General features: G+C 41.9%; 1 protein-coding gene across 3 annotated transcripts in view; it reads left to right on the top strand.

The window, feature by feature from the left end:
- LOC134402568 (type-1 angiotensin II receptor-like) overlaps positions 1–26,072 on the top strand; it is a 116,639-nt gene that overhangs the window by 672 nt on the left and 89,895 nt on the right. The window lies entirely within an intron of this gene.

The following is a 26,072-nucleotide window of genomic DNA, read 5'->3' as shown; positions in this document are numbered from 1 at the left end:
GACTTCAGCGACTTGATTTCTATATTTCTAAAACCTCCCTCGCCCCAGATTGCAGTTGCTGGCTTCATTTCCTATTAGCCCCAGCCAGCATGGCCAATGTTCAGGGATGATGGGAATTGTAATCCAAAACATCTGGAAATATGTAGGACTGGGTTGGGTGGGAATGGAGAGCAACAGAACTTGACTTATTCCCTTTGGAATTTTATATTGCACTTCAGTGATTTTCATGTGTGTGTGAATATGTTTGCAATACATACAGTCCAGCCAAAGTTAATCCCTCTATTTACTTTTCCCCTGTAATGCTTAACTCTCTCCATTGGTCAATTAAATCTAAAGGTTCTTAAAAGTTGCAAGGATTGTGCACTAACGTAGTCTTGTTGCTGCTGGTTTATTATATGCTGTTATCGTTTTCAGCTCTCTCAGATACTCATAGTTAGATCCATAAACATGCTTCACCAAAAGAGAAAGAGATATAAATTTATCTGGTTTTCCAAACCCTTATAGTTGGCATACTCTGTTTGTGCAGAGTTCAAAGTGGGATCTTATCAATCATTACCAACAAAGCAATAGTTTAACAAATGGCCAGAGCCCACATTGAGACAGCTCCGCTGTTTCAAGGCCAGCTCCTTGAAATGATGCCACAGATTTATCTGTATGCAAAAGACAGAGCGCATGTGTGCTCAGGGCCATATCATGTGAATCCTCTCATATTTCTTGTCAACAGGTCCAAGGCATCACTTAACAGCACAAGTGGTGGACCTGTTACCAGTGGCAAACTTTCCAAATCAGTACGACCGCTAATATAACAGGCTAAATTCTCAGCCCTAATTTTGACTTGAAAAATCAGTAAAAGGGGAATGGCTGGTATAATCTGTCCTGTTTTCACAACACCCAAAATAACTTTTCTGCCTGGATTATATCTAAGCTAAATTGTCTCTCTGTATTGCAAGATTTTATCTCATTTCCTGAATAATGCTGATTTCAGAGGGCTTCAATGTGCTTAACAGTTGCGTTAGATTGCTGTCAAATGTTGCAATCCTGTGTCCAGTACGGGATGCTTAAACTCCATTGAAATTAATGAGATTTAACTAGCCAAACTATGTGCAGGATTGCAGGCACATATTCTAATTCAAAAGCCTCTCTCCACACACACACATTCGTCCATTTTGAGGTCCCCTAATTTTGGGACTGGCAAAACTAAAGATGGGGGGGGGTGGTCAGCTAACAGGGACCTGGACTCTAATATACTTTTCATCTGAAAAGCTCCATGGATAGAATGTCTATTATTCATAGGGTTGGGGTTCTGACTAATATCAAACATTGGGAAGGAATTTATCCCCGAACTAGAAGAATTCGATGGCTTCCATTGAAATGTGTAGCTTGTCTCACTTGTTTGAGTTACACAATTTTGCTTATTCTCCATATGCTCTCTGGCTGTGGTTTTCAGAGTTGGTTTATGTTGGTAGGATAAAGGCAGATTTGTGAATAGAACTACCTTGCTGGACTCAATGGCCTTTGGAAACCTTATAACCCAGTGAATCTATCATTTTAACACAAAGTCAAATGCACAAGTAGATTGACAGCTAATAAGTAAAATCTCAGAGTGTGTTAAGAATAAGCTGCATCTTACATCTTGTGCTTCAGCATGATCGGGTTGCATCATGTTGCCCTGGTGACATCTGAGACCACTTGGGAGAGAAAGATTATATGACAACTCAACATTTCATACAGTGCAGTATAGGATCCGACCACGCAGAAGTAGCAATGACACTGCTACTGTGACGCTTACCTAACACATCAGGATCAGTGGTGTAGCAGTCAGCTTTGAAGCACAGGCAGCCCACTTCAAAGTTTCCCACGAGATCACTGATCCAGACAGCCCTATCACCACACCCACACCCACCCTAAGAGCAGCAGTACATAGCATAATACTAACTTTATTAGGATCAGCTAACATCATAGAATAGTGAACTGGCAAAGGGTAGTAGTGGTTAGCATGTTGGACTTTGGCTGGACAGACTGAGACTGCACAATAAAGGTAAAGAGAGGGATGCAACCTGTTCTCCAAACAGCACAAGACCACTCACTCAAGGTTTTTCAGGACTTAATTTTTCTAGCACCTGGGAGAAACAAACCACTTCTAGCAGTTTTCATATCCACCAGGAGTAGGTCTTTTGTAAAGCTAATGTGTCGTATTACTTGGTATACTGTATTTTAATGGTTTTTAATCTTTGTAAACTGCCCAGAGAGCTTTGGCTACGGGGCAGTATTGAAATGTATTTTATTGTGATTATGATTATGATTATATTTGCCATTCAAGACCAGGTCATCTCCCACCACCACCACCAAATTGCAATACAACAGGGATTGTTCACAACAATATATTGTCGCTGGGGGGAAATCTATTTATCTGCAGCTACAGTGAGGATTGCAGCTAAACTCAGAGGGAACAGAGAAGTCTGATGGAGGTAGCAGATGATGTGATTTGTCTGTGCTAATCAAAAAGTCCCAGCACTTTGACTCTGTGAGTTCTGCCTCCACTACACCAGGTTCAGGATGTAAGCATACTCTTTGCTATGTGTTCAGCAGTGGGAATAAACACTTGTTGGTTTGTGTTATGTTCAAATCAACATGCACAGAAGATCAAATGGTATTCTTTTTATGCCTCTGCTCTTAATCTGAAATTAATATTGCTGCACGAGCACATCTGGCGGCAGTACTGGTCCCATGACCTTTTGAACAAATTTATGGGGTTTCTCAAGATGCTGACATTTAAAAAGAAAGAAAAGAGGGAATGCCTAAAAAACAAATACAGAGATCATTTCAGAATCCTGGAATGCTAAGATGTTGATTACTTTCTGTATGAAGCGTGGACATCCCAGGAGTCTAAAAGGAACAGGGATAGCAGAGAGTAGGAGAGGCCAACGGTAGGGCCCCCTTACACTTGCAGAAAATGTAGAACTTTTCCCCACCCCCAAACCCATCAAGCAAGGCCTAGGTGAAGAGATAACTCTGGCAGCAGAAGGCCACATGCAGGCAACAGACCTCAGCCCACAAGGTATGGGGGGATTCTACTGGCCAAGTGGGAAGTGAGCACAGCCAACACAAGAAGGGGAAGGCCCATGCTTCAGTGATAGAGCCTCTGCTTTGCATGCAGAAGGTCCCAGGTTCAATCCTCGGTATCTCTAGGTAGGTCAGGAAAATCTCCTGCCTGAAACCCTGGGGAGCTGCTGCCAGTCAGTGTCAACAATACTGGGCTAGATGGACCCATGGTCTGACTCTTATAAGGCAGCTTCCTATGTTCCTAAGAAGCAATCCAATTCCCCTTTCCCCCATGCAGTTGGTTTGGAGGCAAAGAGAGCCCAATTGCTTCTGTCACCTTGTAAGCGACCATGGGGCAGAGCAGACAATTGGATCCAGACACAGTGGTCTTTGGCGTATTAGCACAGTATCCTGAGCCCAATTCCACCCATCTCGCAACAGTTGCTTTGCAATGCCTTTTGGTTCATTATCTCTGCACCCATTCTCTCCTCCCTTCTGCCCAAATAGCAGCTTTAAGGACAACCCTCTTTAGTTCCTTTCTTTTCTCTCCCCAATAGTTACGTCAGGGCAAAGGAAGGACTGAGCCTTCCCTTCACCTCTACGTTCTTCAGGAAGGAATTATTACCAGAAGAAGATGAGTTCTGTACAACTTAGAAGCTTGCTTTTGTCCTGGTGAGCAGCATGATCCTAAGCAAGCTTACTGAGAAGTAAATCCCATGGAGTCCTATGGGACTTCGCTCTCTAGTAAATGTGCATAGGATTTCAGCCTCAGTCGCACCACAGTTCTGGGCCAAGTATTCAAAAAGAGGGTGTGACATTACACATCTGTATATATGGAATCTGTAAGTATAGTAATGTGTTCCTGTTGTGGCTATGGTGATGCATTCATGTTATATTTCTGTGTTTTTCATGGTGAATATTTCTAAGGAGAAAGGGAGATGGGAGGCTGGAAGAATGGTGGATTTGCATATGTGGGATGATTGGCTGAGTGTATGAAGGGGGTGAAATGTATGTGCTGCATGAGACAGATAAGGGTAGGATAGGGAGTTGATGTGATCAGAGATAGGGTTTGGATTCGAGAGAGATTGGATGAGTTAGGAATATAGTGAAAGTCTGTGCTGGTAGTGTAAAGATTGATTGAGTTTGATCTGGGATATAATGTATGAGGGGACGTCCATCAATAGAAACGTTAAGTGTTGGTTATTTAGTATTCAACAACATTTTGCTGTAATTAATAAAGTTTTATTTGTTTACACAAATCTGATACCTTCTGCTCTTGGCTGCATAAGGGGAGTTTAATACAGGTGATAATAAAAGTCTGTGTGTCCTCGCAGATAGAGGACTGACTGTGGATTGAGGCTGAACCTAAAGATCCTGGTGGCAGTGGAACGAAGCATGTGTTGGGGGGGAGTGTTTTCTGCTGGGGTGAGAAAGGCCTTAAACAAGGGAAATTCTCACTGGTAAAGGCAGGATCTGTCAAACCCCCAGGAATGGGTCTCACAGATCCACCCAAACCTGATTAAGACAGCAGATTGGTCTTTGGGACCAAAGTGGAAAGAACATTCCTAACTATACTATGTCAGGCTTACATTTTATATATTAGATTTATATATTCAATTTTATTTATTGTCCTCCTTGCATATGTTAGTAATCAGAATTTGACTGGATAATTGTTCTTAATAACACCAATAATTTTTTTTCACAAATTGTTCTGGTAGAGTGTTCTAACAAGAAATAACCCTGCATTAGCATTGTAGTAGCACATCTTCCCAAAGTTTGAACGATATCCTAATCTATTACCTCCTACAGCACTAAGGCCATTATGTATGTCCTGAGCTACTTTACTGAAAGGGAGAGAGTCTTTTCAGAATGTTGGGGATTTGAATAAGTAGTTGGCTTATTTTTCTTTCCACATTAAGAATTGGGATGGGTGAGAAATGTGCTCGGTCGAGGGTTGACATTTTTTGAATTATTTTTTAAACAGATTTACCCAAGCTGCACTTTCAGGAACCGAATGTGGAAAGAGATGCAATTTGTGTTTGAGAACTCGTTCATTTCCCTGCTTTCAATGTATTCCATGAAAGAGAAAAATGCATTTGACAAAATGCACATATTTGAAAACTGTGCAAAAAAACCCCACACCCTGTACACTACCAAACTGTGCATAAATGTGTTTTAGTCAATGGGGAATAAATGCATCCGTTAATGAGTCCATCAATACAAGCATTCATCCATTCATTTGTAAAATACAGTCTGCACAGATCAGGGGGGAATCCGCACGTCGTACCGAGACCGCTTCTAAGCGACCCCAGTGCAGCCCCAAAGCGATCGTGTAACTTGCCTGGAGAAGAGACGAGAAAGAGGCGTCCTTGCCGCCGCCGCCGCCGCTGCCACCCACAGACCTCCTTGCCGGCTGGGGTGGAGAGCTCGGGGGAAGAAGGCGGGGTGGAGAGCTTCTTCCGCTCTCCACTCCACCTTCTTCTGCTGAGCTTTCCTAGCCGGCCGGTGAGGAGGGAGTTGGGTGGCGGCAGCGGCGGCGGCAAGGACGCCTCTTTCTCGTCTCTTCTCCAGGCAAGTTACACGATCGCTTTGGGGCCGCACTGGGGTCGCTTAGAAGCGGTCTCGGTACGACGTGCGGATTCCCCCCTGGAGGCAAAAAAAGAGGAAGTCTGCAGCAATGGACTTGACCGATCCACCCATCCCCAGTTAAGAAAGCTGATTGGTTGAAACTGAGGTGATGTCTGATAATGCATGCTGGTGTAAAAGTCAAGCAACAAACAGTGTCACTTGTCTTGGAAGAGTGCCTTGCTCTCTATACTTGCGATGCCAAAAAAAAAGCTGTTTTGTGGAGATGATGACAGCCCAAAGTGTTAGAAGCCATTACAATGAGACAGTTACATGCATGTTTGCTATACTCCCTGCTTAAAATGTCACTATTTTTCTCTTGTTTTCACATGATAAAACACAAGAAGGATGCTTCATTGGCAGGCTTCAGTGAATACACTCACCATGCTTGTGATGGTGAGTGTAGCACCACCCACTAGCAAGGGCTTTAAGTGGCCAGCCTGCTTCCCAACTTTGAAGCTCCAGAGATTGGCACGATCATCCAAGGAGCCGTGCAGTGATTTCTGCCACTTAACCAACTCCAAATTTGGGGTGAAAGCTGGGTATTGATTGGTAGTGGTGTGGCAATGATGTCAGAAGAGCCTTAGCCATACCGGGTCAAACTGGCAACCCATCCCCTCCAAACAGTGATTTGTCCTGCTTTGGAGCATCATGCGTAAACCGCCCAGAGAGCTTCAGCTATGTGGCGGTATATAAATGTAACAAATAAATAAATATTTGCACATCATGTGCCTTTGGGAAGCTGCACCCAATTGTGCATGTGGCTACCCCACATTGTCCAGCCTTTCCTTTTGAAAACTATGAATGGGAGGAAGTTTCAGGTGTTACTGCTCAAAAGCACTCTATGCAATTTCAGGAAGTGTGTATCCCAACAGGAAAGACCAAATTTGGGGAGGGGTGGGGGATGGGGAGAGATGAGCACTAGGGTGACCATATGAAAAGGAGGACAGGGCTCCTGTATCTTTAACAGTTGTATTGAAAAGGAAATTTCAGCAGGTGTAATTTGTACATATGGGGAACCTGGTAAAATTTCCTCTTCATCACAACACGCTCCAGGTGCCCTGCCCTCTTTTAAATCTGGTCGCTCTAGTATAAATTCTGCACCTTTAACTGTTGTGATGAAGATGGAATTTCACCAGGTTCTCCATACATACAAATGACACCTGCTGAAATTCCCTTTTCTATGTAACTGTTAAAGATGCAGGAGCCCTGTCCTCCTTTTCATATGGTCATCCTACACTAGACACTACTTCCAAAGGTGCATGGAGGAGGGACCAGGTGTGTGGGAGTGTTGAACACACCCAACAAACAGTACTTGATCCCTCTTGCTGGCCTTACTCTCCTTCAGAAGGGAGAAGCTAACTCCTGAAGAGCAGGACTATAGTTTAACTTCTTTATAAGGGATGAACTAAGTGCAGAAGTGAGTTAAAAGAAAGGAAAAGAATTCTGAGTTAACTCAAAGACTCTTGACTCAGCTTTCTTTTATCCCAGGACAATAGATCCAGTTAATGGAGTGCAGAAGTACACGAGCCTATAAATTTAGTTAGTTGGTTTATGTTTTTAGAAGACATGTGTATTGTTCTTCAGAGTTATCACTCTCGTGTGGCTTGCAGAAATATAAAACAGTCTGAATAAAACAAGGCCATAAAACCAATCATTCAAAGACAATTAAAACAATAACAAAGCAATAAAACCATAGCAGGAGGAGGAGGATTAAAACCAACTATAATGGAGAAAGAAGTCAATAAGTTTGGGGCTTCAGCATTCCATGGGATGTATGGGTTAGGTGAAATATCAGCTGGATGCTGAGAGCAACATTTTAAGATGATAGTTAACAATGGTCACCATGTTTAATGTAATTTATCATGTACAGGCTTCTTCTTCTCTTTTGAGTTGAAGTGATCCCCAATCAGTATCTGAAGTTAAGAACTTGAGGGCCTGTTTAAGCAGTGGTAAAGTACCTGGGAAGGATAGGCACAAGATTTGATGCCAGGTGAGACTTTCTGGGAAGAGCAGTCCATATGTGTCCACCACAACTTAAAAGGTCCTTTCTCAGTTGCAGTCTACCCAACTCCCAAAGTCAGGTGCACCTGTAGCAGGGCCTCAGTAGATGAACTTAAGCAGGCCCAGCACTACCATGAGGAATACACAGGAAGCTGGTGGACCCCAAGCACTCTGTGAGGGTCCATCTTTGATGTCTAGGGTGGCCATGTAGGCATCACCCCCAAAAAGAGGACAAAACACCAGGTCAATTTGAATAAAATTTGCATTTGAAAAAGCATATATATAGGTGCATATTTAGAAATAAAAACTATAAATAGAAGTGCAATACCTCTCATCCAAGCAGGGAAGACTGTGAACCGATGTGCCTGCCCAGGTGCTAATTGTGGATGGATAATAATAATTAATAATAATAATAATAATTTATTTCTTGTCCACCTCTCCATTCTGATCAAGGCGGGGAACAACAATAAATGATAAAATACATAATACTCAATTAAAACATAATAGCACCATGTACATTGATGGTGCTATATAAATAAATAATAATAATAATAATAATAATAATAATAATAATATACATTGTTAAAAACATCTTTAAAAACATCCTAAAAACATTTTTAAAACATCTTAAAATTCAAGACCTGTGCTGCTCTCCCTTTCTTATGGTTCTTTGAATTTAAACCAGACTTGAATTGGGCCAAATCTACATCAGCAAGGAGTATATAACACTAGGAAAGTGGTTTGAAAGTATATGGAATGTGTCATGGGCCCCAACAGTTGTCAGTGCACTTCAATACCATTATAAAGCAGTAATGTAGATCCTGCCCTGGACACCTATTAAAATACAGGATACTTTTGAACAGAGGGCTTTCCTCTGCCAACTCTACAAAATAGAGGACTGTCCTTGTAAATTAAGACACCGGGGGAGGGGGGGAATTAGCTACATTTTTTTTTATGACAGTGACCTTTTCCCCACAAAAACATGGCAGTAGCTATCTTCCCCCACCCCCAAATAATGTTCTGAAATTAACTTCCAATGTGTTGGGACAAATTTAAAATTGTGGCCAAAAGCTAGGGATGGATGGAAGTGGGGCTCACAGGGCTGCACTTCACTGTGGGCCTGGGTGGGAGCTCCTTCAGCTATCCAGGTCCCAACCCTTATAGGGCTTTAAAGATAAACAAAGATGGAAGAAGAAAGTAAATGGTCATAGAGCACCAACAGGAAAACAACAATAACAGAGGAAAGGGGAAATCTGGGCAGACAGAAGTGTATTTTATTAGGCCCACATCATTTGAATTCAAATTTTCTATTAGGAGCACTGTCAGATCACAACAAATCTTAATTTTTAGTCCCAGCGATTCCACAAGCATTATGCCTGTGGGTTTAGAGCAATTTGGTACTATCTGAAAGTGTCATTAGAACGTTGCTTTTCAATGAGCAATTATTTAGAAAAGCATGTTAAAGGTTTATTTACTCAGCCAAGAGTCAGAGTGTGAGATACAGATTCCCGTGCAGTGTGTACAGGAGCAAATCATATCAGGGTTTGTCAACCGCAGCAACTCCTTGCTGTTAAGGCACAGGAGGCATCTGTTCTCCTCTGCATCTCCCAGGTTTACAAACCAAAAGGTCAAACAGGATTACTTCTTTCTTTTTTCTTTTCTTCTTCTTCTTCTTTTTTCTTTGTGTGTGTGTGTGTGTGTGCGTGCGCGCACGCACACACACACACACACACACTTAATTCTATGGAAACACAAAGTAGAAGGAAATTTAATATCCATTCCAGAGTTGCATTAGCTTGACTGTGAAGCTCTTTCTGGTGTAAAAGAGAAAGTAAATGCTAATGTATTGAGGGCTTCATCCTATCACACAACATATATTTGTTGTATTTTCTCCTTGGCCATTAAGTTTGCCTGGAGGTAAGTTTTTGGCTAAAAGTTTTATTTTCTTGGAGAAAATCTTAGAGAAGGTTGCATTTCCCCAGAATTTTCCTGCAGTTTGGAAAGAATACCCAAATTTGGCTATCCTATCATCATCATCATCAACAACAACAACAACAACAACCCTTTGCAACCCTTCTTTTCCCACATCCTTCAATCTTCAGCATTATAACAACCATCTGTAGCCAGTTATTCCAGTCCTTTTTTTCAAATGGGTAGTTGAGGCCAACAAATGGGAGTGTTTTGTGACCGAAAGGCAAGACAGAAATCCCAACATAAATAAGTTTAAATTTATGTTGCCCACCCACATGCCCACGCACATTTTAAGGCCAACCATACATTCATAGCCAATGTGGGACTTGAAAATGTGTAATCCAACCATAATTCTCTCTACTATAGCATACTGGCAAAATGTACCAGATTTTTTTTCTTCTAAATTCTTCCCGTCCCCGGTGAGGAAAGACCAATATGAAAACATTCCATGAGGCGAGACTGACTTTCTATAAAGCAAGAAAGCTGAAAAGCACAGCACACTCTTCATACCGACAGTCTGCAATACATACTGGAATGGGTGGATTTAGACGTTACCCACAGCCCTTTTTTTACAGCAGTTATCATTTGTTGTCTGCCTTACCATAACTGTAACACTTGCCTTTTGGTGGGAATGAAATTGCTGTAATTTGCTGAGACTAGTGAAATAAATCATTTTTTGCTTGTTCGTTTTCCTGATCGCTTTTTCCTTTTGTGACACTTCTATTAGGCTATAAGCTGATGGAGAAAACTTTCCATCTTAAGACTGTAACCAAATGCAGACTCCATGGCTTTAACAATAGCCACTTTTGTCCTCCCCGGGCCCGCTTTTTGTTGCTTTGTTCACTAACTTGGATGATTTGGGCCTTAGCTAGACCAGGCTATATCCCAGGGTGATACCCAGGATCGTCCCTGTGCGTCCAGATGATATAACCTACCCCTTCAAGCCTGCTTTTTCCCGCAGTCTCGGGCTCGTGGCACATTTTTGTGGCTTTTCCCAGCTCTGCGCGATTACTCATGCAGAGCTGGGAGCCGCGCATGGGGCACAGCACTCCTCAGGAGCACTGCGCCCATCGAAGCTAGGGTGGGGGGAGCGGGGAAATCATTTTTTAAAAACAACAACCTACCTTTAGTCGCTTGTGTGCTCAAGTGCAGCCGGCCCTTTAAAACTACCAAAAAGAAATGGCGGGCGTGATGGCTCTCTTCTTGAGCTCGTTGCGCCTTGCATGTAAATGAGGGCGACATCCCGCGATACTCACATCACGGGATTTCCCCTCCTCCATCGCGCATTTACCGGTAGGTCTAACAAAGGCTGAAGAGTGTTGCAGAACGTGAAACAGTGGAGGCTGGTGGCTCTGGTGTCAGTAGGGTGGTGAATCTGCTCCAAGTTGCTGGGGAACATGGGTGGGAGTACTGCCTTGTTGGCCAATGGCTGTTTGGCCATTGTTTGAACAGAGTGCTGGAGTAGATGGACCCTTGGTCTGATCCAGCATGGCTCTTCTTATGTTCCTATGTTCTTAGGTTTCAGTCAGAACTCTAAAAGAGCTATCCAAGGTGGTTCCTTTAAAGTTCTGACTGGTTCTGATTGAAAGCCAGAGCGGATTCACTGCCTCACTGACATCAGAGCCACCAGCCTACACTGACGTGAAAGCTTGCACAGAATTTTGTAAACTTTGAGTTGGCCCAATAAAGGTATTGTGCTCAGACAAACTTTAGCATTTTTATTTTGAAATCTTCCTTGGCCAACATGGTTATCTTCACTTTTTGTCACCATATTCCCGAAATGCTTCTACATTTCATCAGATCTAACTGGAAAGTTGTTTTAAGCCAACAAACGTTCACCTGTCATTAGTAGAAATTAATGTGTAATTTGTTGCTGATCATTAGTTAGACTCATTATTTTCCATCTTCATTTGTAATTGCCTTTAGTCATTCTCTATTTCAATATTTAAGGAACTACTGTTTTGTAGTTTATGTCAGTGGGATTGCAAAATAATAAATAGCAGAGGGCTTAATTATCAATGGCAAAGTATGAATTAAGAAAATTAGTCAAAGTAAATTGGTTTAGGATAAGAGCATTAAACATTCAATATTCATCAAAGGTAATGAATGCACTAATAATGTGATTTGAGTGGTCACCGTATTGATTTCCTGCAGCAAACCCCACCACCACCAAAGAATATTGTTTTGGGGGCCAAACTGCACGTAGCTTGAGAGATTTCATAATCGGTTCTCTTGCAGTACAATCACATACGTGTCTGCTCAGAGGCAAATCCTGTTGAGTTCAGTGGGCCTTACTCCAGGGCAAGTAGGTATAGGATTGATGCCTCCAAGGATTTTCTTTTACTCAGATGTGGTCAAGGGAAGGGGGTTATCAAATTCCTTGGATAATGGCCAGAGGAAAGGGTGTTTAATTGCTCTCTCTCTTCCCCCCCCATCTAAATAATCTCTCCAAAGCATCTGAGAGACCCTGATATGGAACCGATACAGTGCCTATATTTTTATTTATAATTTTTATTAAAATTTGTCACCCTACAGTTTAATATATGGGTTTTTTCCCCTCCATGGAGCTAACATTGGGGATGGGATGACAACTTCAGGGAGCAATTTTGATTGAGAAAATGGCATTGTGGGGGGGGGTGTTAAATATTGCCCAATAGCACCTCTCACCCATGGTGCCCAAGCAAATGGGAAGTCTCCTGAAACTGCATTTGTGTAAAGTGGGGAAAGGTGTGGTGCAAGAAAGCAGTGGTACAACTGAGCCTGGGCCTTGTGGCCAAAGTCCAGGTCCGTTCAGCTTAGAGGGTGCCCAAGTGACCACCCAGAGAGCAACAGGTGATGAGGACAGGGGCAAACAGCTCCAACATCAATGGTTGGGCAAGCCAAGGCCCACCCGGACTGACACTGATCATCACAGTGGTAAGAAATAAGCTAAAGTAAAAGAAGTTAGAAGCCCTGAAAAGGGAAGCAAACAGCTATAAAAGCAGTCGGGGAGCAATCCTATACGTATTTAGACAGAATTCCCAGGATCCGCCAGCCAGAATGTCAACCATGCCCAGGATTGCACTGCACCCTTAACCACGAAAAGCTTCGGAGTCAACTAAGGTCTTAACCTGTTGTCAGTATGATAAAAGCATCAACACTTCCCTCACCTGTCTGGGAAGGATATTGGATATAGGAGGCGGGAGCACCGCTGGGCATGTCCTCTCTCTCTCTCTCTCTTTCTCTCTCTTGTTGCCACACACCTCTCCTGGTGCAGGCACCCCAAGGAGGACCTCTGACTGGTGCAGATAACCCATTGTATCTTTGTATATTACCAGGCCTCTATTTTTCTTTCTTTTCCTCTAATCTTCAGCTTCCTTCTACAGCTATAATGAGGGAGTCATTAACAAGCCTCCATGCTGTTTCTGTGGCTCTTAATCTTTTACCTTTTTGCTTTAGGCATTTCCTAACATCCTTACTTCTTATCTTCTCCTTTTTTTGAAGTATTATATTTCAGTGAGGTTTCCCCCCAACAGTGGGGCTGTCATATGTAATGATACGAAGGTCATAGTTAGCAAAACGTTGAACTGCACTTACATCCTAACCAACTCCTGTTATTCAGGATGAAGTAAGCACATATATACATACACAAAGAGGCAGAGATTGAAAGACATGGGCTTTTAAAATCAGTCCAATGACTAGTGCTGTGCCTCAGGAAACTGATGTTTTGTCATTTCAGAATTTATTAACATATAAGGTCAGCTCCATTTGCTCCAGCCCAATCATTTGTTTAGGGGTGGGGGGAATCATACTACAAATGACATAATTTCATCCTGTTGTTCATGTACAATTTATTTGCAATAGACAGCCTGAAAGTTCTTTAACTGAATGGTTGAGAATGTGGTGCTAAATGTTCTTTGGCTTTATAAACATGCCTGTTATATCTTACAGAAAGGGAGAGAGAGAGCTTACAACTTCCTAGGTGTGCAGTGTGTGAATACTCTGTGCATGAATAAAATACTTACAGCCCAATCCTATGCATGTTTACTTGGAAGGAAGTCCCGCTGAGTTCAATGGGATAGCCCATATTTTAATTTTTTTTAAAAATAGATGTAACTCTCAAATTAGCTTACATAGATTACACCCATTCACAGCAAATCTGCATATCAATGGAGAATTAGGTGCCAGTGAATGCAAGGAGAATGCAAAAATATGTTCCTCAGGTTCAAAAAGACTTACCGCTCCTGAAGATTTGCATTTTCTGGTTGGGGATTTATGTCAACCCTTTTTTGGAGGACATAAACATCTTTTTGAATCTGAGGAACATATTCAATAAATCCTCATCTTTCCCCACCCATAAGCATTGTGATGTTGTTGTGATATTCTGACTCTGATGAAGCATTTGCAGAACAGGTGGGAAAAAAGCCAGAGGCCTATAATTGCTCAGTTATTGCAAACTATTTCTGCTCATTGCTCAGTTATTGAAAACTATTCAGTCATCATTCAGTTTACATAAACTATTGTAAACAACTTGATCAGTTTCTGTAAACTATTATTGTACTATTTTTACACTTGATAATTAATACATTACATAAAATGTTTGTTTACCTCAGTTCTTTTGATATAATTTAATATTCTAGCAGTTGTGTGCTGGTTAGCATCATTCTATTTCGGCAATTCCAACTGCTGCCTTCTGTGTAGTCTAACAACCCAATCATTTCTCTGCACTCACTACTTGTTCAAAACTAGAACCTTTCTCCTGTTTCCCTGTGAACAAACCTGGCTGTGAAGAGGACTGTGCTTATTGAGATGATCTGAGAAGCCAGATAAGAGCTGGAGTTCCAGCAGTTTGGGTAGCGATCACACCACTGCCTTGCACAGCTCTCATGATGAGTAGAAACACACCAACTTGTCCAAAATGATCATATACGAATAGTCAGAATTCAGCTCTTCTTGGACAGAAGTTTGGCTACCTGGTGCACAATTTTGATTTGTTGTTATTTATTATCCCCAAGTACACATGGCCCAGTTTATGCAATATAGACATTAATTATGTAGGATTATGTTTTTTAAAAAACAAACAAACAGAGGATCCATTAATATAAAATGTCTGTATTTACTCACTTTTTTCATATGGTCACCCAATGTTTATAGAGGAAGATACAGTTCTTAGAAAAGTGTTTTAATGCAGTGTCTTTACTCGTTTTACAGAGCATTTGCCTTACAGTAAAATATGCATTATCCCAGACATTGGAACTCATAAGCACTTTTATAGCTGCCCTTTGCTGAAACTTACAGCTCGCAATTTAAACCCCCAATGCCAGTCCAGCTCCTGTCCCAATGAGAAGGAGCTGCAGTGTGCTTTTGAAGACCCAGGGGGAAGGCTTTGCGATATTCAAGAGCATGATCCTATCAATGGCGCCATCAGGGCACAAGAATAAGGCTGTTCTCAATGGAATGACCAGGAGGGACCCTAAATGCTGTCTTACCATGATTTGAAGTGAATGATGCAATACACATTACCATCTAAAGAGGACCGCCGCCGCCCAATAAGGTCATTAAATACAGAATGTATAATTACAGAACTGCTTGTGTATGTAGAATTTTTTTAAAAAACAATACATTTGAGGGGAAATCCTGTCTTTAGAATTATCACCATTTTTAAAAAAACATTGGAGATACATTTGTCATTTGATGTTCTATATGAAAGGTCCCATAGGTTGTATTCAGTGATGGCTTTGTTTGTGCTAGTGGAGAGCACATCTGCACGCAGAAGTTGGGGGCACCCAATTTTTGCCAACCCCCCTGCCTGCTGTCAGATTCCTACCCCTACCCTATCCCCACACACACACACACATACAAAAGCTGCTCTTGTGGTTTGCAAGGCCTTCTGAAATTGTATAGGATGTGGTGTGGAGGGCTCGGGGGGGCGGAAATAGGCACCCTGCTTTGGTAACCTAAAGTGCTTTCTGCTAGTGCAAAGCTGCGTTAGATGCCGCCCCTTAGGAATGATAGGAAATGGTACATATAGTAAAATTTCCTCATGTGTTGTACGCAGGCACAGTGAATTCACTGTATACTGTCTTCTTTAGTATAGTACCTGGGACTCCATTCTTTCTTTCCATGGACTAGCAGAAACCTTGCTTCAGGTCTGCATTAAAAGCCATGAGAGAAAGTTGCAGCTAACCATGTTCAATAAATGTTGCCAGTGCCTGTGTGGGTCCAACAGTTAACCCCGTCAACATAGGGTGGCCATGTGTCCTACTTTACAGAGAGCAGTCCTCCATTTGAAGGAGTCCTCAGCTGTCCAGTCCAAGTCCTGTTTAAATTCAAAGAACCATAAGATGTGGAGAGCAAGAGGGGCCTTAAAGTTATTCATCATCAGTTAGCAGCTGGACAGCAGGTGGAGCAGGCACACAGGTCAACTGGCCTCATTTTCCTTATCATGGTGAACATATATTGTTCCCCAAATAGCCCCACCCCTTCCCTGGCTCTGCCCCCTTTCCCCAATCACTGACCATTTGGGGGGGGGGGTTCCTGGCTTTTGTGCAATGTTTTTTCCCAATCTAAAAGATTGACGTGCCTCTCCAAAAGCTTATTTACTGGCAGTAAGATCTTTAAGCTATAATACAGTGCCATTAAAAAAAATTGGCACCACCCATCTATACATACAAACTGGTATAATGCAAACCTCTGCCCTCTTTTTTGGTGATGTCTCTCCTTTGGTGGTGGGTTAAGTGTCCGTCCTACTTTAATAACTTAGTGGTACACACTAGCTAGGTAAATATTCATCCTCTCTAGGATTTATTTATTTATTTATTGCATTTCTATACTGCCCAATAGCCGAAGCTCTCTGGGTGGTTCACAAAAAGGGAAGAACAAAAATTGGAACAGTGATCGCTTCTTAACCTATTTAAAATTTGCCCAAGCTTCTGCCTCCTTTCGTATTGTTGGCAAACCAACGTTCTGCACTTACTCAATGGCTTTCCTTTATGTCTTTGGAGGACTACAAATTGGAAAAGAAATATGAAGCCACAGAGTTTCACATAGGTTTTTAATTGGTTTGACGCAATTGTTTTCAGTAGAATTAAACACAATTCATAGTGATGAAGATAAAAAGCAGAAAATAAGTCAACGTCAGCTTTCCTCTCCCACTGGCTTATGTGTGGGAGTCTCTGATTTGGGAGGATTGTTACATCTTTGCCAATAAACAAGCATGCAATAGATTAGGGCAATATATCTTAATGTTGCAACTGGAAAACAAAACAAAGAAGAAGTGAGTTTTTGAACATCAGTTGGGGGAAATAAATAGTATTTAAAACCATTTGCCAGGGGGTTATATGAAAAAGGCAAGAAACAATAAAATCCAGTTTGACCGGAGAGCTAGAAGACATGGGTTTTCTCCAGAATACTCAGGAATCCAGAGTGTTGTTTCACCCTATATAGTAACAGAGAACTCATTCTCTGAGTATGGGTCAATGCACATGAGGGAGCTATCAAAGGCTTGGAAGAAGGTTTGCAGAAGTAAAAGAAATCTATAGGGGAAAACACCTTATGAGAAGGAGAAAGAGTCCATAAGAACATAAGAAGAGCCATGTTGGATCAGACGAAGAGTCCATCTAGTCCAGCATTCTGTTCACACAGTGGCCACCAACTGCTCATTGGAAACCCAGAAGCACGACATGAGCACAACATCCTCCTCCTGCCCATGTTCCCCAGAAACTGGTGTATACAGGCCTTCCCCTGTGCTGAAAAAACAAATCTGAAGTTCGAAGTATTATCTTGTTAATACCTCCCCAATATGTTGGAGCATTTCACAAGTATGTGCTCACATTCCTGCCATTAAGTTTCCGAAGAAGTCCATTTACCAAAACTATTCATGTTTCAAAAATAGGCAGGGCTACATGGATGCCACAAGTGGAAGCAATATTCAGAATGTAACCTTCTGTGCATAATTTGGCTCCTGAAAAAAATCAACTTTAAAAAAATAAAAAATAAAACTAAGTTTTTATGCCCTATAATTACAAATATATATTTGAAAGTTTGTGGGCATCTACTGAAGTCTCAGAAGACAGCGGGTTGGCTGAATTCATGACCAGCAAAACCAGAAGAAATTATGCAAATATGATCAATTTGCACATTTCACACAGGTTGTAAAAGTCCCCGTGTTGCAGAATCCAACTTCTCTTGGTACAGAATTTGGATTACCTGGTGCATGATGTTTTTTTCTTTTAAAGCTCAGAATCTTCACAACACCAAATATAGGCCATCTGATAATATACCTCCCCAATATCTTGGAGCATTTCACAAGTATGAATACACCCTAAGCTTACAACATACTTATGATAAAAATAGACTATAAGCCTGCAAACAAAATATTGGCTCATGAGTTCAAGTGATCGGTGAGATTGCTTCGATTCTCTATTCCCTTTTCCCTTTCCCTCAAGCTCCCTTCTTCACCGCCTACCCTTCCTTTAGACTCCTGTTTCTCAGTCCATTGCTTACTTTGCTCCTTACACCCCCTTCAGCTGCCTTGCCTCTGGACATCTTAGTTTTCTGACCCAACCGACTCCTTTCTGGTCTTCAGCCTGCTTCACAAAGCTATTCCTAGGGTCTGTGCAATGTTTTAATCCCAGCTACACTGATAACTTCCCCTTTCCTCAGAGAAGTGGTACTGCAGTGAAAGAAGTAGTACTGCATTCTGTGCCCTGTCTGCCACCACACCAGCTAGCACTAATCAACCTATTGGTTCAACATTACAAGCATAATACTGTATAGATAAATTTATCCTCATTTAAAAGATAAGAAATCAAATTATTAAATAATATAGCACAGCTGAAGTGCCCCATGCTTTCGTTGGAACCTTTCTGTGGTCATCTGTAGCCCTTAACTCTTTTGTGAGCCCTTTTTTTTTATCATGTTATGACTCAACACAACCTCACATGGAGTGCATAAGACTTCAGTCCCAACTTAATAGTCTTGCTATGCTTTATTCTTCAGCACAAGACGTGACATTTTCCTTAATCATTGACTCATCTGCAGATAACAAATGCTGAGGGTGATAAAGTTTCCCAGCATGGGGGAATGGGAGAAAAATGGATTTTCTAATAGCAGTCTATTAAAATAACACATTTTTGCTAGTTTATGGGAGCAGTCATTTGTATGGCACTAGATTGATCTGTATCAAAATTTCTCACTTAAATCAGACAGAAATCTAGGGGGAACTGTATCGCCGCACCATATCAAGTACATTTTAAATTTTGAGAGTGAAACTTAAGAATTGATACAGTGGCCTTAGCTAGACCAGGCTATATTAGGGGCAAACCCTGGGATCATTCCTGTGCATCCACATGACACACAGGGGATCCGGGATCAGGAAGGGATCATCTCTCCCTTGCCCTGGGGTACAGCCCTACACTTTGGGCCTGCTTTTTCTGCGGTCTTGGGCTGAGCCCGAGACCATGGAGCATGTGGCCCATTTCCGTGGGTTTACCCAGCTCCGCACAATTACTCACGTGGAGCCAGGAGCGCTGCGCCCATTGGTGGTACGGTGGGGGGAGTGGGAAAAGTAGTTAATTTTTTTAAAAAACTTACCTTTGCACACGACCGTTCGTGCACTCTGTCTCCTTTAAAAATAAAAAATAGCGGGCGTGATGCCTCTCTTCCTGAGGTCGTCACACCTTACATGTAAATGAGGGCGAGATCTCAACCCGAGGTCTTTCCTCCTCTCCCCCGGACTTTCATGTAAACAACTCTCTTACTCCCTTAATTACAATAAAAGTGTGACCCAACATTTTATTTATTTTTATTTATTTAAAACATTTCTTATTGCCTTTCAGGCAGAAGCCCTCCCAAGGCGGCTTACAACCATATTTAAAACAATATAAACATTAAAAGCAATAAAAACATAGACAGTAAAATATCAGTTAAAAACAATAAGAAACTAACAGTAAAAACTAATAGTACAACAAGGGCAGTAGCAGCAAAACAGTATTCATTTATGAGAAGGCCACAGTAAAAAAAATGTTTGTAGGGCCTTCTTAAAAGCCTGTAAGGATGGTGCTTGGCTGACCGCCGGTGGGAGTTCATTCCACAGGTATGGTGCCACTGCTGAGAAGGCCCTCTCACGTGTGGTGACCCACCTAATTTCTCTCACTGGTCGGCAGGTGAGAAGGGCCTCTCTTTTTTATCTTAAAGTGAGGGCAGGCTTCTGCGTTTTTCAGTACTGTTAGATGCAATGTTGGACAGAGTACCAAAAAACTTCCCATCAAGAGTGGTTAATGATGTTTTCACCAGCCTATAATCAGTCACCAATACAATCTGAGTAATTTATATTCTTATCATCAGGACAGAATGTCAAAATAAACTTTGAAAAATATGAAGGGCAGAGTTATTTATTCATAGGTTTTATGTTGACCTCATTGGATCCAATCAAAATGCCCCATGCTGGCAGACAAAACACTTAATACGCTTAGTATTAGTATATTTGTTGTTAGCAAACCTCATAAAAATATGGCTCTCTATCTATGGTAGAATTTGACAGCAGACAAGCAGAATATATTCCAGCTGTGTTTTAACTCATTCTCTAGTCGGCTATTTTGAACTTCTTCTGACAGAGCCAATCAGGAAGGATCGTATTTTCATGTATTTACATTAGGACAGAGCCCAAAGTTCTCAAATGGGAATCTCCCCATTAAATTGTGTGATGGGATGAAATTTGGTGGCAACATTGTTTGTAAGGTTCAGTGGTGGGGTCTTATATTTATGATAACAGTGATTTATGGTTCTCTTCTGCTGCTGCTGCTGCTGCTGCTGCTGCTGCTGCTATTTTCTGCAGCAGTATCAGTAGAGCTCTTCTCAGTAACTGCTAGCTGATAGCCACCATTTTTCCCTCTAGAATGTCCTGTATTGTTCCATATCCTTCTGGGAAAGGAATGGCTACTTGCATTGGGGACCACAAGCTTTTCAATTGAGTGTCCTGGAATGATGCTATATTAGAACGTGGGATCATCCTACGAAGTTGATTGGTAGGAGATTTAAGACAGATAAAAGGAGGTGCTTCTTCACATAGCACATAGTTCAGCTATGGAATTCGCTACAGCAGGGCATAGTGATGGCCACCAGTTTGGATGGTTTTAAAAAGGGGTTAGACAAATTCATAGAGGATAAGGCTATCAATGGCTACTAGTCCTAACGGCTATGTGCTAACTCCAGTATGTCTATGTACACCAGTTGCAGGGGAATGTGGGCAAGAGGGTGCTATTGCACTCATGTCCTACTTGTGGATTGGCCACCAGGTGAACCAAATGCTGGACTAGATGGACCCTTGGTGTGATCCACCATGGCTCTTCTTATGTTCTTATAGCCATCACCCCTAGGGGTATCAGGAGAGAATGACTGTCAACAAACCAACAGTTTCTGAGAGGAGGCCTGCTGCTGCCATTGCCAGGGGTCACAGAAAAATATAGTGAAAAAGAAATGTCCATACTGCTGTCAACTGAGGTATTTCACTTCTCCCCACAAAAATAGATGATGATGATGATGATGATTGTTCATACTATCCACACAACCATCTTGTGACGTAAGAAATGGTGAGCTTCATGATTCAACAGGGATTTGAAACTAGGTGTCGTAATTCCATTCCAAACACACTACTACATTGACAATCAAAAGCTATTTATTATTGTGGTCATTTATTCGATTTGTACCCCCACTTCCTCAAGGCAGCTAACAATCAAAGGAACTAAAAAAACTTAAAATAAAAACTTGCTTAACACAATAATAAAACAAATACATTAAAAACACAGTTTAAACACAATTAAAATATGGGCATAGCCCATCACATTCATTCTTCATAAGCAAAGGTGGATGGATTTATCCATTTCCTAGTCTGTGTCAGTTTTGTACATGTTCAGTCCTAAATGCCTTCAGTCCTGTTTTCAGTTGTTATTGTTTTTAAAAACACATGAACATTCCCACTTAAAGTGTACATATTTTTTCTGAAATATGCAGCTTTGTACACACGTCCCCTTAAATACACATTATTGTATGTATTTTCCACAAAAATGCACATTTTGGTTGCATTTTTTGATCCGGGAAATACATTGCAAAGTCTAAGTAGAATGCAATCCAAAGGATAATTGCATCCCAATCCATCTATTACCCCAGGAAGTATGAATTAGGCCAGTTTGCTTAAAAATTCAGGCTGAAAAAAAAATCTCCAACATCCCTAGAAGTGAATACGATGTTGTATGGTTGCAACTTTAAAAAAAGGTCCACGCCACAAGACTTAGTAGGGAAGGGGATACTCACTTTGTGAGAAGTTTAAGCAATTGTGGTCTTTGAGTATATAGCAGCAGTATTTTTCTACCACAACAAAATAATAAGCCATCTTGTGCAAGTGAAGAAGTTTCGCAAGGCCTAATCAAAATTCTAGCACATTCTTTGCCAGAAGAGAAGGAATTTGCTTTCTCGCTATCAGTAATGTCCACATCCACTCCACAACTCAAGTTGCTCCTCATATGGGCTTGGAAAGAAAATCAGCTTGCAGTTAACATATCTATTTTTATATCAACTGAGAGAGACATTTAATGCTGGAGCCATTATGACAATTTATGGATTTAAATAGAAAGAGTGAGGAAGAGATCATCGATCAAGCAAGGCTGAGGTTCCAAATATAGTGAAAAATAAAAGTTCTAGTGATCTCTTAGGTCTCCGCTTGGTGTGGATATAAGAATTCATGAGAGCATGCACCAAAGCTATTCTAGAAGGGGCAAAGCTGGGCTAAGAAAAGCAGAACCAGTGTGGCATAGTGGCTAGAATGTTGGACTGGGAGTTTGGGAGATCCGGGTTCTAGTCCCCACTGGGCCATGGAAGCTCACTAGGTGACTTTGGGCCAGTCAAAGACTCAGCCCAACCTACTTTGCAGGGTTGTTGTTGTGAGGATAAAAAGGAGAGGAGGGGGATTATGTATGCTGCCTTGGGTTCCTCAAGAAGGAAAAAAGTGGGATATAAATGTGATAGTAAAAATAAAAAGAGCCATTCTAGCTGCTGCTACTGGCCTTGAGGAGTGCAGTCAGTCCACCCTTTCTTGGACTATCAGGGTGGGCAGCCTATTCTACGCTGCCATGTGCTGAGCAAATGTTCTAGCTGTCACACACTTGCACACACACCCAGCAGTGTAGCACAGGCAGAGCTCACAGAGAGGCAGCACCAACACATTTTGATTGGCAGGGATGCTGACACCATCTCTCCCTCCGCCAGAATTCCCTGTTCACTCTGAGGGTAGCTGCAGTCCTCACCACAGCTGCTGGGGGAAGGGGAGGATAAATTTTCCCAGCAAAAATATATTGTTCCCTATTGTAATGCAAAATATTTTGGGATAGCTTGGTCCTGAATGGGATTTACAAAGGACCTGCTCCTGGTGGAGATGAAAACTGCTAGAACCGATCAATATAATTGCCTGTATTTTGGGACTCTCTTTATGGAGGTGGCTATGGGGATTGTTATGAGTATCTGTAGTTCAACATGTACCACTACACCACTATCACACACACACATAGAGGATATAGGAGAATCCTGTCATAAATTAGTGCAAGGGTCCCCAACGCAGCACCTGTGATGCCGTGGTGCCCATGGGCATCTCCAGTGGCACCTGTGAAGAGATCAACAATGTGGTGCCATAGGCACCAGCAAAAACGTTTTATTTCCTGCAATTTAGGAACTTGAAAAACCAGAGTTCTAAATTCCACAGAGAACCTCCACAGATAAAGGCAGGTCCCTGCTGCAAACAGTTGCCCTCTGCACATGAAGGATGACAAGAATGGAAATGAAGAGGAGGCAGAGCTAGCCTGCTTGTCTCCACTTCCCCCTTGTATCTTGTCCTAGGGTGACCATATCGAAAGGAGGACAAGGCTCTTGTATCTTTAACAGTTGTTTTGAAAGGGGAATTTCATCAGGTGCCATTTGTAGGCATGCAGCACCTGGTGAAATTCCCTCTTCATCACAACAGTTAAAGTTGCAAGAGCTATACTAGATTGACCAGATATAAAAGAGGGCAAGGCTACTGCAGCTTTAACTGTTGTGATGAAGGGGGAATTTCACTGCATGCATACAAATGACACCTGCTGAAATTCCTTTTTCTACACAACCGTTAAAGATACAGGAGCCCTGTCCTCCTTTCCATAAGGCGACCCTAGTAGACCCTACTCATGTTTTCAAAAGCCATTCACTTTCAATTATATTCATAACCCTATTCAAGCATGATAGCACATGTAAAAGGGGTAGTCCCATGCATGCAAGCCAGCCCCCCCACACACACACACACACATGTCCTGCCCATCCCCAGGTTGAGCAAGGAAGTTCTACTTGCACTCACTTGAACTCACTTCACAGGACTGGGAATCCTCCTTGACCAAAGGATTCTATTCACCTTCATGCTAATATGGGCGGAAGACATCCACCCACCCCAGACATCCTTGCTCAATACGGAGAAGTCAGAGACTTAAGGTATTTAAACATCACCAGAAGAGGGGACAAAAAAGGACAAGATTTGCATGAAATTTGCATATGCTGATTTATATGTATAGATGCAACTTTGGAAATCATTACTATAATTTAAAAGAAATATAATACGTGTCACCATGATGGGGAAGTTGTGCTTGCTCAGTCACCTATTGTCCAGGTGCTACGTGGGGATGGGCAACTTTAAGGTCCCTCTCTCTCCTTCTTATGGGACTTTGTCTTTAAACCAGACTTGGACCAGGCAGTGCCTCGAATAAAGAATGCTTTCGAACAGAGGACTGTCCTCTGACAGCCCTTCAAAATAGAGGACTGTACTCTATAAAGTAAGACAACTGGTCACTGTAGTGATGTAGGCCAAGGATTTTGAGGGGCGGCCACTGTATATGGCCCTGTGCTTCTTAGAGCATTTCTACAAAAGGCTTTTATTGCACAGTTGTGATGGGCCACTCACAGAGGTTTGCAGTTCATTTAGACAATGCTGTCAACCTCGAGGACATCTCCCACACTTTTCCCCTTTTATCCCGCTTTCAAGAAGGTCAGAGATAAACTGTAATAAAAGTTAATGTTGCCATAATGGCAGTGTGAAACGCCAGCATTGCACTATAAGTCAGCCACTAGATGGCACTGTTTCATTGACAAAATAGAGCATTGCCAAGAAAGGAAGTTTTCGATTCCAAATAGAATCATTCTAAAGTAACTTTCTAGCTTACTACACAATTAGCTACATTATTATGCAATTTTGAGGTGGGGCAGTGTACATGTAAACATGAATACAATTTTATGAAAAGCTACGTGTCCAGAGTACAAAATGCTGGCAGCAATACACCCAACAAACATGGGGATTTTCCATCTGCGGCTTTACATATTTACTACATTGCTCAACAGAAAGAAAAACATAAACGGGTGTGTGGTTGGGGGTAGATTAATAATAATAATAATAATAATAATAATAATAATAATAACAACAACAACAACAACAACAACTAATTCTTACTGGTGACATAATTTCTACATATGATTACTACACTGCAGATTTATTTTAAATGGTGTCGGAAACTTGGCATATACATGTCCTGAATGATACACCGAGGCATAATTAAATTGTTATTGTTGATTGTAATTGCAACAAGATGTTGATTCTCCCAAATGAAAGCATTTCTGTATTCAAGAAGAAAGCTCATTATTGGACAGTCTTGCATTAAAAGCATTAAAACGTGTCAAGGAGCAGGGCAAGAAGGAGTGAAAGAAGGGGAAATGACAAACAAATGCTGTTTTGTCTTCTTCTCTAAAACACTAGGCTGCTGGCAGGTTTTCTTTTTTAGGGGCGCTTTATCAGCAAATGCTTGGATCGCTTCTCGATCATCCCAGAGTGCAGGACACAGAATAATGGGCTCCAGTTACAGGAAGCTAGATTCCGGCTAGACATCAGGAAAAACTTCCTGACTGTTAGAGCAGTACAACAATAGAACCAATGACCTAGGGAGGTTGTGGGCTCTCCCACACTTGAGGAATTCAAGATGCAGGTGGAGATCCCCCTGTCAGGTATGCTTTAAAGTGGATTCCTGCATTGAGCAGGGGGTTGGACTTGATGGCTCTTCCAACTCTACTATTCTATGAGTCTATGAAATGCATTAAAGCCCCACAAATTACCCTAAGCTGAGTCCATTCTAGTGGATTCTTCCATCTACATTTCAGAAAGGCTACCTTTAGGCAGAAAGTGGCAGCTGCTTGAGCATTTGATGTCATGAAAAGGCAGCAAATGTAGTTATTTATAGGGGTGTGCACGGATCCCCCGCTCCGCCCCGTGGGCCGATCCGAAAATTTCGGTTCAGTCCGCTCCGCTCCGCGTCACTCCGCCCATACTCCGCTCCTCTTCGCCACGGAGCTCCGGCTCCGAATCGGAGCTCCACAGTGGAGGGGAGTGGCAC

This window comes from Elgaria multicarinata, chromosome 8 (assembly GCF_023053635.1).
Source record: "Elgaria multicarinata webbii isolate HBS135686 ecotype San Diego chromosome 8, rElgMul1.1.pri, whole genome shotgun sequence".
NCBI classification, from domain to species: Eukaryota; Metazoa; Chordata; class Lepidosauria; order Squamata; family Anguidae; genus Elgaria; species Elgaria multicarinata.
This window is presented reverse-complemented; position numbering and strand designations above follow the sequence as displayed.